At 34.4% G+C, this 15,151-nt stretch overlaps 1 protein-coding gene and 1 long non-coding RNA gene across 4 annotated transcripts in view; one reads left to right on the top strand and one right to left on the bottom strand.

Annotated features, from left to right (window-relative positions):
- Positions 1–15,151, bottom strand: part of mib1 (E3 ubiquitin-protein ligase mind bomb 1) — a 506,141-nt gene that overhangs the window by 14,802 nt on the left and 476,188 nt on the right. The window lies entirely within an intron of this gene.
- Positions 7,525–10,686, top strand: LOC117605597 (uncharacterized). The gene is made up of 3 exons (XR_004581745.2): positions 7,525–7,962; positions 8,015–8,809; positions 9,136–10,686. It is a non-coding gene; the product is annotated as an uncharacterized LOC117605597 (long non-coding RNA).

Below are 15,151 nucleotides of genomic sequence, written 5' to 3'. Positions count from 1 at the left end.
GCAAGACTACTGGTGCAACTACCTACCACCATCCTTTTTCATTCCCAATTTATTTTTACCCAATTTATTCAGGAATTTTAGGAGCTCTGAGGTTTAGAATTTTCTAATTTTCTAATTTCCTAAATTCTCAATTACATAATTTCTAAATTTTCTAATTTCAGCATTTTAGAATTTTCTAATTTTCTACTTTGCTAATTTCCCAATTTGAGGATTCAGGAATTTTTATTTCGCTAATTTCGCACGCTCCCACTTTCCTAATTTTCCAATTTCCTAATTTCCTAATTTCCTAATTTTCTAATTGCTTAATTTTCGAATTTTAAAATTAAACAAAAACCTAATCAGTCCTCCGATTATACAGTTACATAGATTGTGAAAATTGATAAAAGTTCCGAATAACACAAGTATTAAAAATTCATCTTCGAAAGGTTAAATCACATGTACGCTGTATGATCATGAACATATTACATTAAAAGAATGCAATTTAAGTATTGAGTAAAATGAAGATCTCGGATCTTCGTATCACCCGTTTTGACGCAACTTTTTCTCTCTGCCAGGAATCCGAATAATCCTTTCAGTAGCCACGAGACAAACAGCATTAACCCTCTTTCGGCTATCGTGTTTGCCAGCTAGGGAGGTAGGTTTGACGTAAAGTTCCATAGATTTGTCAGGGGTGGCAAAAAGTGACATGTTTCAGCCACTCTTTGGACGTAACTGGGAATTCCGTTACTTTCTTAGCAGCTCGTGAAGTGGTTTCTTTCGTCCCTTTCATATTTTCCTTTTGCCTCCGACTCGTTGTTTCGCCAACTTCTTCATCCCTTCTGTATCTTCCTCATTTTCGCTTTTCTTTTGTCATCGAACCATAAACGTCCCTCCTCTGATCGTGTATATTGCACATTTCGTAGAATTTCTAAACGAGTTATTTTACGACGTTCTCCTTCCATTCCAGTTTGCCTTGGTCTGGTTATGAAACTTCGATTACACGCAGTCGAACAGATTTATTCGGGGTACGTGCTGTCCCTGGAGAATGTAGACAGCCACTGTCGTTTTGAATACAATCAACTCGATTTACCACCGTTGTGTATCGTATAGTTTGAAATTGTGTTTCGAACAAGAACAGTAATGTTTATTTGCCAATGCTGAAATTCGATAAACTTCCGAAGCTACAATCTTCAATTTCTTTCGTACTATTTATATTAACATATTTATTATTATAAAAAGAATAGTTTCAGACTCATTTAATGATTATTGGCGGAGATTTTATAAATGTTTTGGTCTTTTTAACATAATTAATTTAGATGACTTATTCTGAATAATTAGACACGCAATTAAATTCAGGACCTTCGTATTCTTTCTTCCACAGAATTATTTATTTAAATTTTAAAAATAATAATTTTTTTTTAATATATATTTTAATAATTTCTTGCCATATTTTTAATAATTTTTCAATCCCATTATGGTAGAATTTAAACAGTTTTGAAACAAAATATACTCTTATCTGTTAATTAAATATATTTTTAACAAACATATTTGTTATAATACGAGAAATGTTGCTCTCAAGATTCGCGAAAAGAAAAAAACGCATAAATTATTCGACAATGGCGAAACTTTAATTCAAGGAAGTCTTTTCATCGCAACTTTTCTACCCCCTACAATTTCTCAGATGGTTACATTAGAAAAGCAATTATAATCCGTTATCTCTGGAGAGAAACGAGGGACGCGGTAGAAAGGAGGAGAAATATGAAGAAGAGGTAGAACCGTGTCTCAAAGGAGACACATAAAAGAAACATTCGTCCGGTTTGCCAAATATCCTTAAGCCGCTTAAAGACCCACCCTTCGAGCGAGTAAACGACTCTCTTTTCACGTTCGTGAAACCTCCGCGAGAAAGGAAAAAAGATGGCCTACAAACCGTGAAAAACTGTTCCACTTTATAGTCTAGACGGGTTTCTATCATCCAGGTGAAATTAACGATGATAATTAGTAAGGACCATCAACTTTCCTTTTCTTCTATTTTCACCACATTTTTTTAAAAGTAATTTTTATTTTCTTCAACGTTTTTATGCATTGACACGTTTAAAATTCTGGACTCAACAGAAGGTTACTTTGAGTCTTTATTATTAGTATTTTCAAGAACAAATTCATTGAGTTGTTCTTGATAATTGCAAAAGCGTATGCATTTAAATTTCTGCAAAAGCTCACAAATAATTTGCTACAAATTATTCATTTAATCTCGTTCGATGCTATTACTGAAACGTAACGAATACATTAGGGAGATTTGAATACAATTTGAAGAGGAGAATCTTAATCATCGAATTGCATAATGTAGGAGAAGCAGCGAAACGATCTTCTAATATCTTTCCAAGTAGAATGTTTTTCAATTTTGAATAATACTAAGGGAAAACCTTAGTATTTTAAGTAAGGCACCTAATTCTGGTTATATATAATTTAAAAATAATTTATTTGCCTTAATTACTCGATTACGTTGAATTTGTAGTGTAAATCATCCCCCATGGTATTTAAGTGTTTATCTGTACGGTCGTTTGTGAACTAACTTTCAGCAAATATAAGAATTCAAATGAAAACATAAAGGGGAAAAGTAATAATATTTCTTTGAGACGTTGTTAGCGCAAAAAAAGGAGGAGTACCAAAGGAAGTGAAAGGAGGAGAGGGAAAGAACGTCGATTTTCTTTTGTGGAGAGTTGTCTCCGGCATGGCGTCAGTGCGACGTCCAAAAATAGGGGCTGTATTAGGGTGTAAGCCTGTAGTTGCTCGTTTTCGCACGGCTCACCGGACTGCGAATGCATCGTCTTTGGCTGCCAGTAATTTTAGATCTGGAGGAGACGTCGCGACGCAGCCTGAAGGATTCCTCCTCTGCTCCTACAGACACCAAACGAAACGATACTACCAGAAGTATCCAAGGAGCTTTTCATCAGCGTCGTACAATCCCTTAATAACGTTTCCGCTGGAGGAAAGCTTGGTCCCGTCAATCGACCGGTTGATGGTTTCTCTAAAATATCTATTAACCCCTTTTCCGGGAAGAAGGATTCCGACGAAAATAACTAGTTTGTATGTATTGTTGCGGGCTAAGGAAGTAACAGGGGTTGATAAATTAAATGAATTTTGAAGTTGGAATTAGGAATCGTTTTGGTAGCTACTAATTTAGAATGGTACTCGATATTCCAAACCAAAATTGTATCAATTCAAAGCTTAAAATTTTGTACAAATTTCAATTCAATATTTAAAAAAATGAATAGTTGAAGTGATAAAGAATTTGATATTTAATAATAGATTAATCAACTATTTATTCTAATGCAGAACTAGTTTATGTTAAGATAATTGATAAAACGTTTATAACATCATTTTTAATAAACCTTAAGCTTTAAATGGATATGTCATAAGTGCAATTTTATGTTACTTTTATGTCACCAAATCCTTCCAGAATTTAGCCATTTTATATTAAAATTCTTAATGAATCTTTTACGTGGTTATATTCATTAAGCTTCAACCTTCAAACTGATATATCACAAGTGCGATTTTACAATAATTTTATGTCATGAAATTGTGTGAAAATTGTTCCGTTTCAAAATCTTTCATCTGATATATTTACATTCTTTGACGCAACTTAAGTGTGTAAACATCCGCAGTCTAATAATCATTGCAAGTTATTTTTAGGTATTTTAAGAATTGAAAATGCTTCTCTATCGCAGTATCTCTATGGTATTTAAAAGTCCGTGATACATACGTTATTTGCTAAGGAGTATCAGAGGCAAGTTCGCGACATGATCAAATAAAACTGTAATTAATTACAGCTATAACATCACATTGTAGAAGCGTTGGCTGTTTGCCAGTACCGTTATTGCTGCAAATAACTTTCTATAAATAATACTTGCGACAAGCGATCTCTCTAGCCAGCTTGCATTTCGAATATAAGCCTCACTTAACAGTGACATCGATTAGAATTCACTGCCCTGTTCGATCACGAATCCATAGAAAATTATATTTCAAAGGAAAATCATTTTTAGCTTCAACCCTTTCACTATGCTCGCCTCTGTCGGAAATTGTATTTTATATTAAATTATTAAATTGTATCTATTGCAACTATAATCAGGAAAAATGCAATTCAATATTTTAAATATTGTAAATACTATAATAATTTATATGTAACAAAATTTCCATATTGGTGGTGGAAATTGTTGAATCAGAGAGTTCAGGTCAGGTCAGATGAAGTGAGGTTAAGTTATGTAAGGTTAGGTTCACAATTAGCTCACTTTAAATAAGGGAAACGTTAAGTTTGTTATTTAGATAATTGAAGATAAAAATTCGAAAAAATTCTGATTTACAAATTTTGCATTTTATTAATATGCAGCATGATTGAAATAAAGAAAAGAAGGATATTTATTCAAGCAACGTGTAAGGTTAATAATATTTTTCTCAGAAGAATGGATATTATTTTCCTAGGAAAATTAAATGAAAGTTCTTTTTGAAGAAGAAAAGAGAATTTTCAAAGAGGAAGCTTTCTTGCCTGATTACAGATCCGCAGGCGTTTTATTATCAGTTTGAGATACACGTTTCATTAGGTGTTCGCGACACCGGCCATAAAGTCATAGTTTAAAGGAGTTTAATAGGATCAATTTAGTTATTTTCAGGGGTCACGTTACGTGGCTTGTTTACGGGACGAAATTTCCTTAAGCTGACGCGGAAAAATGTCACGTATAAAAGGCATTAAGGATTAATAGGATCGTTTGACACTTTTACTGCGACTCGAGCTGCCAGCAATTTATGTACCTCCCATCTCTTAATTTTTCACTGTTAACGTAAATCTGACTCGTTTAAATTTATGATGGGAACAATTATTATTTTTCGAAATTAAGAAAAATTCACCGAAAATTTTGTTTCTTCATTGAAACATTTAACCCGGATGATGAAACTAAACTGGATTATACAATTATTCATAAATAATAGTGTGCTTTATTATATAACATTTTTCTAAATAAGAATATGTAATTAACCCCTCCAATAGAAATGTAAATAGAATAATTTCCATTTGAAAATATCCATTTCAAGCTTGCTATTTGTTATTATTTTTAGTTAATAATCAGTGGTCGCTTTACGAACAACGACGGTCATACTTATTGTTAATAGGAAAAGGGTTAAAGATCCTTTTCCTCTTTCTTTTGTTTCGATAAGGTGAAATTTTCTGTCATGATTTTCAGTTTGTTGTAGCAACATGCTGTTTGCAGCAACTTCAAGCAAACCATATGTGGAACAATAAATAGTATTTATTTGGGATTGAGATAGTTTTGTAAAGCAAGGGAAATATTTCGTGAAGAAGATAAATACAGTTTGATTAATATTCGCACCCTCTCAATTACTGAATGGATGTACGTATATGTACTTACTTTTTTCGAAGAAATGGTATGATGTGCTTATTAATATGCTCTTACCCATATGTGGTTGGCTATTAAATTTGTATTGGAATTCATCAAGTACATTATTGGGAACTCCTTTAATTATTTGATTAAAAATACTCATATTAGATATTTAAAATTATGGATGATAAATATAGTGAAATAATTGTGAAAATGATAGATGAGCTTTATGGATGGTAGTCAAAGTGTTAACCCTAGAAAGACCAGGGGATGGGTCGTCGAGATTACCAATTAAAAAATATTGAAAATATGTTATTTTTCTCATCTAAAAAAATTAATTATTCTCACTTAAGTCTTTTATTTTTTACTGATTAGTACTGAAGAAGTGATTTTGGTTTAATGAAGATATAAGAAAAAAAAATATTAGAAACGAATTGTTACGTATGAGGTCTTCCAGGGTTAAGAGATGAGGTAACTACAAGTATTAAGCGTTGATATTGTTCAATTTTAACATACTTTTCATTAAAATGGAAGACATTTATAAACATGCGATATATCGGAAGCTCAGAGAGAACGAGACAAAATTCGTCGGTGGTCCTGAACTGTTTCGAATATGAAATTGCAGATGAAATAATATACGTGGAATGCAAAGGATGCAAAGGATCAGTTCTTCCACCAGAAGTGGTTGCCAAATATTCAACTGAAAATAACTTGTATAACGTGTATATTTAATCACTCATGCATGTTAGTTAATCTGATCATTCACAGCAACGGGAAACAATTAAATTAATTCTGGAAGGATATTCGACTATTTTATACAGTAAGTAACGTGTACCGCCAGCTATTTTCATAATTAATAATCAAATAACTAGGTCTCAGTAAAAAATCATTCCACAAATTATGAAAATCAGGAAAGAAGAAAGGAAGAAAACTGCTATATCAATGTGATTTTTAAAAATATGAGTTACGTGAGAGTTACAGGATAATAGTTTTGAAATTCGAACGAAAGATGATCACAGAACAAAAATATTACGTGATGGTGACAGAAGCTGAGGAATTTATTTTTGGAGAGTATTGAATCATCTGTTATGCATAAAAATATCCTGCAAACGTAAACTAAAAATGTTGTACAATGACAAAAAATTTTATAGTTCTACACGTAGAATATCAAATTTTGATATTTCGTTTGCTCGAAACATTTGAAATAGCTATTTTTCAATACTTAACAAATAAGTATTTGTAATTGGTGCTTTCAGAAAAATGAATCACGAATTCTTGAATTTGTTGGAAATTAAGATGTGAATGAAATGAGACTTAAAGCAAGAGTATATCCATTAAATAAATAAATTTACATTAAATTTTAATATTTTTTAAATTTTGTTTTATAATAGAATAAAATATTCAATCACACGTACTTCATTAATGTTCGCTGCATAGAATGGCTGATTGCCAGTTGCAGGAAACAATGACTAATTTCAAAACACATAAAGTCTGACGCGATTTCATGACATAAAAGTGCCGCTAAATCTCACTTTACTTACATTAATTTGACGGATTTACCGTGTTTCCTTATCACTGCACATGAATCTTCTAAAATATCTTAACCCATTAAGAAGAGATATTCATTAAATTTCAATTTAAAATTTGTTTACCTGAATTGCAATTGAAATTTGCATTCGATATATATTACTCCTAAAGAAATTCATTACAGATTTAAAATACAGAATAATATGATTTGTAAATTCTCAAATGGTGCTCATGGTAAAAAATGAATCAAGTGTTTAGTAAACAACGAAAAGAATCCCAACCATCCGATTCAACGATGAAATAAAAGTCCAACATCCAGGCTGGTCAATCGTAAATTCCATAGAGAAGAACAATTTCATTGGTATTAGCGTAGCGGCAAAGGGTTGAACGTCATCGTATCGGGTCCTCCTCGGATTCCCTGTTTAACGACGCAAGAAGGGGCGAGGAACTCTGTACGGGTACGTCTTTGTACGGTATCGCGAGTAGAGAAAAGAAGACGAAAAGGATGAAAAGAAGAAGAAGAAGGCGATGGAGCGTGAGGGGCAGGAGAGAAGCCTAAAGGGAGGGGAAAGGGGGAGCAAAGGAGGAACGAGACAGAGGCCTGGGTAAGTTATCACTCGAGTCTGAACCAGGAATAGTCGCCATGTGGTGGCAGCCGTGGGACTGACTATTTTCGGGTAAAGACAAATTTGGCGCGATGCGCTACGAGGGAGCAAGCAAGCCTCGTGGTAGTCTCAAGTGTAAGCTTACATGTGCCGGGGGGTGTCGGCCACGACACGGAGAGGCCAATGGGATCTGTGCGGCCATTTTTAGAGGGCTCGTTGAAGCAACCGTGCTCAAAGCATTGGCAGCATTCAGTCTGAAGCAGTCAGTCGGTTCGGAGGATTCGCTTAGAGACTTCATCTTCTTCTTCTTCTTCTTCTTCTTCTTCTTCACTTTTCTTTGATCGTTGCAACTCGCGGCCCAGAGAATCCTCGACCTCTTGAAGGACCACCAGCTCGAGGTCCAACATGGAGGACCGGCCGAGAGCACCCTTGTCCGCGAACAAATCGAATAGCAAGTGCGAGATGTACGTATCAGGTACTTGGCGAATGATCCTGGTGAAACGTATCGGTTTTCAGGACCACGTTCGATTCATCCGAACGTCGTGGATCTCGATTCAGTGGATTACGTAACCCGGAAGAGACGAAGAAAAGTGGTAGAATCGTTCGTCGAGAAAGAGATAAGAGGGATCATCATCTTTCTGAACCGGGCGACTGTTCCGTGCTTCCTTACTTCCCATAGTGAATGTGACGTATGGAATGTAAAGAAGTATGGAGCTGCGCCCAGGTGCCCCAATGGAACTGGAACCACTGCGTGGGATTCGTTCGACCAGCTGATCAAACAATTCACCTGAACACATGTCTCCTCGGCGAGATTTCAGGGAAATCATAGTTGGGGAAAGTAAGCGGTGATTAGAATGTTTCGGAAACAATTTTCATCGAGGCTGTTCGTGAAGAATTCAGGAGATCGAGAATGTAACGAGATGTTATTGTAATCGAGAGATATATTGCATTAACATTGCCTGTTCCCTGGGTAGAGGCGGCCTACAGGTCAGAAATAGAGCCAGTTCCACGTATCCCGTAACGTGACTCTCGCATCTCTCTACGTCCATGTGGCCTCTCGTGTTCTCTATTTACGGTTTCTCTGACTACCATGTGGTCGCCAGCTTTATTTAAATCGGCAAAATATTTCAAGCTGTTCCCAGGGCCTGTTTTCTCTCTCCCGCCGAGCGAGCCAGCCACGATTCACCAGCTAGAAATTTTCTTCTTGCAGATGCAACCCGGGAAAAAAGTGTGCTCTCTTTCACTGGTGTCGCGATCATTTTTCTTTTTACACTTGTGATACGTGTCTCGACGCTAATCACCCCTGTGATTGTAAGTATTAAACGTAGAAAAAAATAATTTACTACACAAAATTTTATTTGCAACGAGAAATGTTTTATTTCTAATTGTAACATGAACATTTTTATCGTAAGCCTTCTATTTTGAACTCCAAACGCTTTATAATAATTGGGACAACTATAGAAGCGAAAGGGTTAAGTAGCAATTTAATCTGAAGCGTTTAATGTTTAAATTAAAAAAAAAGGGGGCTAGAGCAGTAATTACGTAGACACTCCGATATCCCTGTCGAGTTTATGTAATATCACGATAAGAAGCGTTCGCCTCGTGAATTGATTAAATCCTGGCTAATTTTATTGCAGAGTTCAGACGATGGAAGGGGGTGAAAAATTGTGAAAAGGAGAGGGAGAGGCAGAAAGGAAGGAGATCCTCTGGTTGAACGTTGAAGTCAAAAATAGGATGAACGCATGGTCACCAGTGTATTTCCATAAATGAGTTCTCCGGTTACAGGGTCTATTTCCGGGCCTGAGCCGGCGACCGGAGTTACAGCCAATTACAATCGACTCCAGGATGGTACACGATGCCTTGGGTATTAGGGATCTAGGGATCGATCGCTATGTAACGATGTAATTGCGAGTAAAACGAGCTGATTCAGATGTATTACGGCTGTTAAGGAAGATCGTGGAGATTGTGATTACATAGAAATGTTTAGAGAGTGACGTCAATGAGCATCAGTGACGTAATTTAAGTATACTTCAAACAGTTTCGAACAGATCAGAAGTATGTATATCTAAAAAAAGAAGCTATACTTGTGAATAGACTTAGACGAGAAGGGTTTGTCTGGTACTTTGAGAAATGTAAAAAATATAATTGAAGTATAATTGGAGGCAGACCAAATCTGGCCTCCCTAGAAAAAATAGAGATATCTCAGAATCTTAATTTTGACAATATTAATATTATAAACAAAATCAAGTGTAGTATTGTATATAACTGAAAAGTACCTACGAATAACAAAGTTAAAATATTAATTCAAATCTTCCCGCGTAAACGTTTATACGCAAGTAGTGGGAGGCTACAAAGCTATATGTAGGAGGCCCCCTTCGTTACAATGTAATTTTCCTGAATGATGCCTACGGGGGGTGGGGGGCATCACGATATTATTTTAATTTATATAATTATATTATATTATATTATTCACTATTTTAGATATGAAATTAAGTCAATAACCTTTTGAAGGCAGTGTGATAAATTAAACGCATTAATGGATTTAATAATCTTTATGGAAGAATATTTAATTTTCCACAGTATGTAAATAGAAATGTGAGTGACAAAAATGATATCTGATGTTACTTTACAGTTTAAAATAACTAAATATTATTAATATTAGAATAATCAAACCCATCATAATGACTGATTTTAAGTTATAAGAATTATTAAGATGCTTTTACTGCAATAGATGTTAATTTCTGTTAAGATAAAGTATAATTTTTAATTTTTCGAGTATATTCTACTTTAAAATTAGATACATGCTGCTTGTTATATTGTTAATTATTAATGTGAAAGTATTTTAATAAGTGTTTGTTGAATAATAACGTGGTCGTATTATAAAACAATGATGTAGTAGATATTTATACTTTTTCAAAGATGAAGACAATATTTGTTAATATTTGACGGGTCCATTTTTAAGAACATGAATTATTCTGTGCACATTTGTTATTCGAGTTAATTATGTATACCACGATTTCAAAAATGTTTGTAAAGAAAAGAAAAATTGAAATTTCATACATGAAACAAAAACATGAAATTATTTGTCTGTTTATGTCAGAAATTCTGAATTCTGACTTCAATTTCACTTATTTATTATAACACCCTATTCTGAAAATAGATCAATTTTTGCAATGTCATTTAAAAAGATATTATTTCTTTTCATTGAGTATTTACTTTTTTGTAATTGAACTATGTAATATTACATTTATTAATAATTCATTAAATTATGATATTACCTACAATCATCATTTTTAATTTATCTCTATATTATTAATCCATTACAGGAATATTTTGTAAACGTGTGAAGGATTATTATTTAACCACAGAATCGATAATGGTACTGATGTAAATTTAATGGAATATGATTTATTTATTGTACATAAATAATGATGATAAAAGACATTTATAATCATATTTGGGTTATATCAATGGATTGATGTTATAAACGATATAATTTTAAATTTCCTTTAAATGGTATTAATAAAGTACAATTGTAATAAAAATCAAACAAATATAATACCGAGCACCAAATAAAACCTAATTTAAAATATCAGTATAACCAATTAATAGTAATGATTTTTATTAATTAATATTTTCAAGAAATCAAACTATTTAAATTAAATATATAAAAGGAGTTGCAATATGAGCAAAAAATAATTTCAAAAATAAATTATCTAAAACTCGAGTAATGTAACATTCTACCGATTCAGAAACCGAATCTTTTTTCAAAATGACATTATTAAATAAATATTTATTGAAAATTTGTGCGTATCATACCTAAGGTGGTATGCAGTTCATTCAAACTCCGTAACAGGGCGCTGATAACAGAGCGTCGATAAATTCATCATTTACTTCAAAATTTCAAATATTTCTACAAATTTTGAATAATTTTCTTCCTTAAAAGCAGTAGTAATAGATCACTATTATATTTTCTAAATGGGCCAATTTTAAGTTTAATTAAATTAATTTATTCACATCTAACTCCATATTACTATGATTTAAACAATATTTGCAATAACAGGAAATTTAGGAATGAACACTATATTCATTATATTTAGTGCATTTCACTTTTATCTTTCGAGATAGTTAGACGAAAATTATTTTTCACGTATATGAGTGAAATTTTCAGAATAATAACACAAAGTACTGGTAAAGGTAATTTATGGAAACAGACATTAGCCTGATTAAATTTTCTTATATGAACCCCGAAAAAGGGAAGGAAAAGAAGAATGCAAGAACATCAAACGACATCATTCTCCCACATTCGCCATTAACATTTCTCCCGTACACCGTTCTTCCAAAGCACAGATATAAATTTCGTTAAAAACGCTTGCAAGCCCTCGCGTCGTCTCGCGCAAAAGCATAGTAAAATTCAGGCTCGTTTCAAATTCCCTTCTTCCCGTTCCATTTCCATTTATTTGAATCCCGCATCGAATATTCCTAACATACCTGTCCCCATTAAAATTCCCATTTTATCTGTTCCAGAAAGTATCCAATAGAATTTATTCACCGTTGCGTTCACGACGATCACAAAGAATCCGTGTCGGGTTTTCGTAATTTGTCGCGGCAAGAATGCATAGAATTTCTTGGAAAATAATTCCACGACAATCATGGAATAGTTACTATTTCGAAAGCAGTTAGTCGTTACGTTATTGTTAAAATAAGGGTGAAATAGTTAACCAGGTCAGCCCGAAGGGGAGTTATAGCCTTGGGTCCCACTTTTCAGAGAGTGCCATTCTGATTGTAAGTCTTCCATTTACTATGTCAAAAAGTATCGAATGACATTTTGTTCTATCGCTGCCCTTTTCCTTTACAATTAAGTAATTTTATTTAATTTTATTTAAAATAAATCTCAATTTGTGAATGGAGGGACCTTCTAACCCCCGGGCATCAGAAATCTTAATCCGGTTCTGCATAGGGCAAGAATAAAAGTGCATTAAACAGCCGATTTATGAGGTTGAAACAGCGTTGCGTTGGTATGAACGTTCACCCTAATAAATAACTGACAGTCTAGGGTGCAATGACGGTGGTGGTGAGAGGGTTGCGAGTGGATGTGATCTCAGCTATGCGTGGAAGCTTCGACTATTCAGGATGCAGGCACGGCCGGATTTGCATTGCCGTCATTGTCGCGCGATTTGAATTGGTGACCCGTCGCGGTTTGCTTTCATGTATAATTGCATGTAATGCAAGGTGATCATGAATAATTCTAATATGATTCTTTTAAAACCACCAAAAGATATTAAAATAAAAAATATATTTTTAATTAACCCTTGAGGGGACAACCGCTGAGAATTGGCAACTTAACCCTTTCGTGGGTATAACTTTTGTTATTTTGTAAAAAAGCAAAAATTTCAACATACAAAATATTAATCGAATATATATTTAAATTAATAAAATTAATTTATTTTCTTCTTATACTGTCCTTTGCAAATAGAATTGTACTTTAGTTGATGAAAACAATAATTCCTACTGCTTATGAAAGGGTTAAATTTAATTTTATAAACTATAATTATTTCCTGTATTAAAAATATTCTTTTTCACTATATGAAACCCCTTCGTTTAAAAATTGCTATGCTTCTTAAGTCTGAATTAGGATTAATTTGGTCATCGTCATTTCATTAGCAAAAGTATTAAAATTCTTCTAAATTGATTTCTTCGCCATTATTAAGTGGCCATCAGATTCCGTCATAAGCAATAACTCAATTATTGACCCATGACTTTAAACGTTCAGCGTTTTGTCGCGATCACGTGCATCGAATTCTGCAGAGTCAGAATATGCGTGCCATTCGATTTCACAGACAATTCACGGTAGGGAAAGGGTCAAAGTAGGGGGTTGAAACGGGGCGACCAGGTGAACATAGGCTGCAACGGTGTGGTATTAAATTTGTCGATGGCAAAATAGGTTTGCCTACCGTGGCGGTAATGCTCTTGATTAAGCCAAATGAGTTATGCTGATATTATTCCCGTAAAATAATAATATTAGCCCCCTTATTATCGGCTAATGTTGGCATTTGCATTAATGCCAGCTCAACTAATTGACGACGGGTCGCCACGTTTTGTCTATTTGTCGCGCAGGTTACACCGCTTGACAATTACGTTACTGTTCAACAATCGTATTGGTACTGGAACGAATATTATTCTTCGTAATAAAATAGGCCAATTTGTATGGTAATTATTTAAATTTCATAGATATTTCATTGGAATTAAATGAAGGTTTCATGGTTGTAACGATGGAATACGGTTTTGTACATGAATTTGCTTCTGAATTAATAGAAATAATTGGAGAAAATAGTATCTAGAGAATCTGATAAAATTTGATCAGGACCGGATTAAAATTTCTGGAGCCCGGAGCTATAATCTTCCTAATCAGACGCTAGATTTGATGACATAAAAGTACCACCAAATACCACTTATACCACATCAATTTGAAACTTAAAGATAGATTAAAATGACTGATCAATTTTAAATTGAAGATCATTCTAACCATCAATTCCTTTGTTACAAAGTAACACTAAGTAAGAATTGTTTCGTTAAAAAATAACCCGTTACAAAAGTTCAATCATTCCGGTCCGATAAATACCGTGAGTTAAGCGAATCGGTAGTCAAAGGCCTCCGGAGAGGGTTGTTAAGCATGCGACGCCAACAGAAGCTGCAGGGGTCAAATGACAGGCGAGCGTATCCATTGGCTACTCGGTACGATCGTCACGTTCTCTACGACAATTTATGACGATTGGAATAGCGGCCAGTTCAGCTGTTACACGTTCGTGTGCAACGATGCAGGACTACCAAAGTCGAGAACGAAACACCTTACCAAACTAGTTCAATTAGCAGAACAGCGCGAAAAAAATCATTCATTCTTGTATCAGTTTGTGCGCGAAATTCCTGATAAGAATAATTTATAGTACTATTTCTCTCAAGTATTTGTTCATCGTTAAGCATATTTCTATAATTAGGGTATGCAAGAATTTGAAAATTTTGGGTCGGGTTCTTGAAAGTATGAATGTGCGAAAACCTGAAAATTTCGGGTATCTCATGATCGACCCGACACGATTCATACAAACCCGATCCGACCCGACTTGACCGACGCGATCTATGCAAATTCGATCCGACTCGATGCATGCAAACCCAACCCAACCCGACGCAATCTATGCATACTCGATTCGACCCGACCCGACCCGACCCACCTTAAAATCAATCATCGATGCAATTAAAATGAGTAGGTAATTAACGTAATTTCCTTCTCAAAATATCGAAATTATTCCTCATCTCTGCCTAATTGTCAGGTCACACCACGAATCACGTGTTCTCGATAATGAATTTAGATAGCTAATAAATTCAAGCTATCAACGCATCAACGTTTCAGCTTGCCACGCTAATATAGTGCACATCCAGAGTGCTCGTTGACGTTAGTGCTATATTTGCAAATGTTATGCACGCGTCCAGAAGCCGCATAATATACACGATCGAAGCACTGACATAATAAAGATTTATTTACTCCGGCAACCTATACATACAACTACACCCTGTATTCCCATCAGAACCCATGGATGTAATGGGCTAACGCTAGACTTAATTTATCATCGTTCCTGATGCGAAGCTAACATCCCCAGG

Source organism: Osmia lignaria, chromosome 14 (genome assembly GCF_051020975.1).
Source record: "Osmia lignaria lignaria isolate PbOS001 chromosome 14, iyOsmLign1, whole genome shotgun sequence".
Taxonomy (NCBI): domain Eukaryota; kingdom Metazoa; phylum Arthropoda; class Insecta; order Hymenoptera; family Megachilidae; genus Osmia; species Osmia lignaria.
The sequence above is the reverse complement of the archived record's forward strand: the minus strand, read 5'-3'. Positions and strand labels throughout refer to the sequence as shown.